A 6,143-nucleotide genomic window follows, 5' to 3' on the forward strand; every position below is an offset into this window, starting at 1 on the left:
ATATATATATATATATATATATATATATATATATATATATATAACAAAGATGAATGAAAACTTATTTTAAATGAGAGAGTTTGGGAAATTCTAAAAGATGTGTTTCAAGATAAAGTAAAATGATCCAGATGGCAAGTCTGAGATGCAAGAAAAAATGAAGAGAAAAAACAAAACAAAAAAAAAAACCCACAAAAAACCCAATAGAAGTATCTTGTGGAATTTAAAAATTAGATAAAATTTAAAATACTGTTAACAATGGCAAGAGTTGGGATGTGGGTTAAAATGTTCTTATGTTTCTGAATTGTATAGGCCAATAATAAAGATCAGTATTTATATTAGATTTGAATAAGTTTAACAATGCAAGGTTAAAGATATAATAAATAGCAAAAAAAAAAAAAAAGTTTTAAGCTAACCACTAAAAGAAGAGATAATTAATGTAAATATTCCAAAATAGTAAAGGGGAAAAAATAATAAACGAATATTAGTGAAAACAAAAGAAGAATTATTGAAGAGGAGGATATGTTGAAATCGCGAAATAAGATGACAGATTAAAACTCAAATATATCAGTAATTACATCAAATGAAATGGACCAGGGTTACTGTTGCTTAGCAAATGCACATGGGAGGATTGTGAGGAATAGGAGAGCGCACTGGGCTGAGGGTAGAAGGCCTGAATTCAGGTGCTGGTTCAGTCATCAGCTAACCATGGAGTTCTGAGCAGTTTTCTGGACCTGAGCTCCCCCCAGGAAATGAGGATATTAGGTTGGATAAAGAGTGAGCTTCATTCAACCCTTACAGACATAGACACTGCTCTCAAGACCTCTTTTAGGTCCCAGGTCTTAAGATAGCCTCTCGTTGCTAAGGGCTTGTCACATTCCTGGAAGGAAGCGTCGCCCTCTACTGAGATAAAATTGAATTCTCTTAAGCTTCTGTCATCTACTGGGCAAGATATCTGAGGTGGCATATGGGAAAGGCATATCTTAGGGGTAGAGAGGCCTTAGTTAAAGGTGAAATAAGTGCCCCTTTAAATGACAGTTCAAACCCTTGCCAAAATCTTCAATGATCATTTCCTTGAGTTAGCAAATGAAAAATGCAACTCATGGGTCTCTAAAGAAGAGGGGGCAGAACTTCCAAAGCTATTTATATTTAACCTCCCCATAAGAAATTTAGATTTATCAACACTCAATAGACCTAATGACACGGATGCCCTCCCTTAGTCCGTATGCAAGGTGGTCACAGTTCACAAACAGAGCTGGAGTTACCCTGAGGGAAAACTGGGAATTCCTTGCAGGGAAGTGGGTGACCCTTCCAACATCATTCCTTCATTGGCTTTCAGTGTGTTGCAACCTAACATAGCTTGTATGTTCCCAACTAATAATTTGGACATTTGGCTTAAAAGGATTCCTGCCAAAAAAAATTACAAATTGAGTAGAATATTAATAGTGGAAAGTGAAGCAAAGAACAAGAAAACAGCACAGCTGACATTTTTCCCATTCCTTCAACCATATTACAAAGTAAAAACAATGATAATGATTTGATCAGATCTGCAAAGAAGCCTGCCAGAAATACTAAACACGATCAAGAAGGCTTTTGGAAATACAGATTTATACCCTATGTCATTAGGGAAAACCTTAAGTAATATCAACTGATACCAGCTCCTGATAGAATGGGACCATCATTAATTAGTAGAAAACCTTGAAGTATGTTTTACTACATTTTTTCCATCCTTTTAAAATTTCTTTTGTGTGTGTCTTATAATGAACGAATATCGCTTGTGTGTACAATTACTAAACAAACAACTAGACAAACACTTAGAGTTGCATGCTCAAGTAGTGGTGAAGGGGTGGGGGGAGTGAGGGCAGGAGGAGGGATTATATGGACAAAGGAATCTGGAGGCCTCAGGCCTAGTTAAAAACCAGATCCCTGGGATTGACCTTGAGAGAGTGCATCCTAGGGCTCCCTGGGAACTGAGCAGCCTTGGGTCCTTGGACTGTAAGGGCTGAGTCCTGTGGTGTGATGGCTCTGAAGGCCGACAGAGACCCCAGTTCCAGTCTGGGGGTCTCTTTGCAGGTGGGACATTTCTAGCCATGGCTGAGAGGTCAGACACAGCGACTTCAGCCCCAGCTCCCTGGTTGGAGGTGTTGTCCCAGCACCCTGCTTCACTCAGAGAACCTGGTCCACCATGATGCAGAGTTCACTTGGCCCCCATTTCCAAAGGAACTCTGACAGGACCTAGTTTCCACAGGCCCCATGACTCCAACTTTCCAAACCTTTGCTGTTTTTGATTTTAAGAAGAGATTTTTCCTTCTGTTTCTGAATCAGTGTGATTTTGTAGTTTATGATAAGAAATACATATATATTTGGTCTTACTCTTCTGTTTCTGTTGGAATTTCCTCTGTGATGAGAGCTAAAAATGTGCCCTTTGTTATGTTAATGAGGTAACTAAGGGGATATCCCCTAAGGACAGAAGCTGGTTGCCAAGGGAGCTAACCATATGATTAGAGCCTTAGAACTTTCAGTCCCACTCCAGCCCCAGAGAGAGGAAAGGGGCTGGAGGCTGAATCAGTAGCCAATAGTCCAGACTGGGGAGAATGTGCCCCTGGAGAGGGCATGGTAGCTCTGCCCCCTGTCCCCACACCCTCCCCTGCGCTGCTTTTCCATCTGGCTGTTCCTGAGTTGTATCTGTTTATACGAAACTGCTAATCTAGTGAGTGAGTGAACTAGTTGTCCTGAGTTCTGTGAACCACTCTAGGAAATTAGTTAAACCTGAGGTGGTGGGGAGTCACGGGAACCTCTGATCTACAGCAGCTTGGTCAGAAGTATAGGTGACAGTCTGGACTTGTAATTGGTGTCTGAAATGGGGTTGGGGGACAGTCTTGTGGGACTCAGTCCTTACCCTGTGGGAACGGACGCTTTCTTCAGGTGAATTGTGTCAGAGCTGAGTTGAACTGTAGGACACCCAGCTAGCTGGTATCCCAAGAATTGCTTGGTGGTATATGGAAACACCACCCCCCCCACACACACATTGGAATTGGGTCCTGAACTCTTTAGTATGATATCTATTTTTTAATGTTTTCTATTCCATTTGTATCACCATTTCTATGTGCTTGTATTATTAGAGAGAAATACTCTTGTGATTACTTTACTGTCTCATCTCACAGTCTTTGGACATTCACTTGAAAGACTGACCAGCTGAAGCCCAGACATGTTAGTGGGACTTTGCAGGTGCCAGAATAAGGTATTATTAAAGCCAAGTTCCCTGGTTAGGATACAGTACTCTCTCCACTTTATCACATTGAGCTGTGGGATTTTATTTGCTTTGTCTTTTTATGTAAAATGATTTATTAAGCTTCCGTAGCCTGGGATAGAAACATAATATAACATCTCATTTGTATTTCAGACTAAAGCAGCTCAGTTGGGATAGAGGAATGTGTAGGGGCCCTGTGCCCTCTGCCCGAATTGTCCCAGAACCCTGGGGCTTATTTGGTCCACAAGAGCCCTTCCTGCTGTTGTGGTGCTGGTTCTTCTCTCCCCGACAGATCTCTCACTCCAGACTACTCCAAGTCTTTCAGTATCCAGTTATGTCGCCAGTGAGTGGCTCAGCATGGACTTTGTGACCCAATTCTGGCCAGTTAATCCTGAGAGCAAGGGGAGAGGTGGGATAGGAGACCTCTGGGAAAGATTGTCTCACTCTTAATAAGAAAGATAAGAAAGGAATCCTCCTCTTTGTTTACTCTGGATATTAAAAATGTCTGGATGTAACTTTTGGGACTTCTACAGTTATATATTGACCTTGAGCTGAGCCAGATGAGAGTAGAGTGGAAAGGTGAGAAGGAATGAAGCCTAAGGATGCCATTGAACATCATTAACAACCCTAGCATTTCCCAGCCTCTGTTATCTCTGCAAGATAATACATTTCTTTATTATTTATTCCACTTTGAGCTGAGGTTTCTGTTACCTGAACACTGAAGCATCCTAACTGATAATACCTGCTTCCAAATGGCTCCAGCAGTGAGATTGGAGTCATCTAGACGAGTGTTGTCCGATAGAAATACAATGCAAGCCACAAATGTGGGCCACATATGTCATTTAACAATTTCTAGTTGCTACGTTAAAATGAAATTAATTTTAATAATGTATTTTAAACCTACTATATGCAAGATATTATCATTTTGACATGTAGCCGGCATAAAAATTAAGATATTTTATGATATCTTAACACAAAATATAACACAAACCCTAAGAAAAATTTTTTAAATTGGACTTTATCAAAATTAAAACTTTACCTTCTTTGGAAAATAACATTAAGAAAATGAAAAGACAAGTCACAGTCTGGGAGAAGATATTCATGATGCATATATCTGATGAAGGACCAAAATATATAAAGAACTCCTACAACTCAGTAAGAAGAAGACAAGTAATCAATTAAAAATAGGCAGGTTTGAGCAGTCACTTCACAAAAACAGACATATGAATGGCAAATAAGCACATGAGAAGATTCTCAACATCACTGATCATCAGAAAAAGCAAATTAAAATCACAGTGAGATAGAACTACCAAGCCTGTAGAATGGCTAAAGTGAAGTATACTGAAAATACTATGTATTGGTAAGATTATGGAGCAACCAAATTTCTGACCCATTGTTGGTGGGCACATTTTATTATATGTAAATTATATCCCAGTAAAGCTTTAAAAAAAGAGGTAAGCCAATGAAGTTTCAGAGTAATGGCACATGATTTAAAGCAAAAGCAAAAAAAAAAAATTACAAAGGAATAATGGAGTTATTGCCAATATTTCAAGAGGCACTATCTAAATCTTTGCTGTATTTCTTCATTCAATCTTGGAAACAGAGCCTATGAGATAGGTGTAATTATCTCCATTTTAGAGCTGGGCAAACTGAAGCTTGTAGAGATTTAGTGGTGAGTCCGGGGCTAGGGACAGTATCTAAACTCTTAAGCATTAAGCAAAAGTAACTAAAATTAGAATTAAAACAAGATTAAATGTGGTAGGGCGCCTGGGTGGCTCAGTCAGTTAAGCGACTGCCTTCGGCTCAGGTCATGATCCCAGGGCCCTGGGGTCAGGTCCTGTGTTGGGGTCCTTGCTCAGTGGGGAGTCTGCTTCTCCCTTTCCCTCTGCCCCTCCCCCGCTCATGCTCTCTCTCTCAAATAAGTAAATAAAATCTTAAAAAAAGATACCATCGGGGCGCCTGGGTGGCTCAGTCGGTTAAGCGACTGCCTTCGGCTCAGGTCATGATCCTGGAGTCCCGGGATCGAGTCCCGCATCGGGCTCCCTGCTCGGCAGGGAGTCTGCTTCTCCCTCTGCCCCTCCCCCCTCTCATGTGCTCTCTCTCTCTCGTTCTCTCTGTCTCAAATAAATAAATAAATAAAATCTTTAAAAAAAATAAATAAAAATAAAAAAATAAAATCTTTAAAAAAAAAAAGATTAAATGTGGTAAAAGAAGATGGCAAAGCTGTGGTTTGAGGAGACCAGTGCAGCAATGGCTTCCAAGTATGGGTGGCAGTTCTGGTTTTGGCTCTATTGCTCTATCCTCTTCACTTTTTTTCACTTACAGAAGAGAATAGAATAATATCTCCTTAGAGATTTATGGTCAGCACCAAATAAAGTACCTAGCACACAGCATGCACTAAGATATATTTATTTTTTTCTTCTTCCTAATGGAAAACAATATATTTCATATTCTGATAGAAAGTTAACCCTTAGGTTATATTGCAGTCTTGAGTCCAGAACAAACTTGAGATCACCTTTGGTCTCGATTTTGAGTATTTATATAGATGTCCCCATTTACATTCATCCCCCACTCCCAAACAAAACCCTACCTCCATATAAATTGTTCCAAAAGTGAGAAATATTTATTCTAATTAAACCTTGATGTTTGAGAGTAATCAAAACATGCTCACGTGATTTCAGGGTTTAGGTGCAAATATAGGAAGAATCTGGGTTTGGTTAATCAGAAGACACTCCCTTTGAGCACAGAGGTGAGTAGAAGTTACAAGGAAGGAAGTAGAAAGCAGGTTAAGTGGATTCTGCAAAAATTCAAATTGAACCCAGTGCTCTTCCCTAATGCACTTCTATTTCTGGTTCTGCCAGGCTCAGCCCTGTAAATCTCTGATTTGCTTTGTCTG

Source organism: Neomonachus schauinslandi, chromosome 7 (genome assembly GCF_002201575.2).
Source record: "Neomonachus schauinslandi chromosome 7, ASM220157v2, whole genome shotgun sequence".
NCBI classification, from domain to species: Eukaryota; Metazoa; Chordata; class Mammalia; order Carnivora; family Phocidae; genus Neomonachus; species Neomonachus schauinslandi.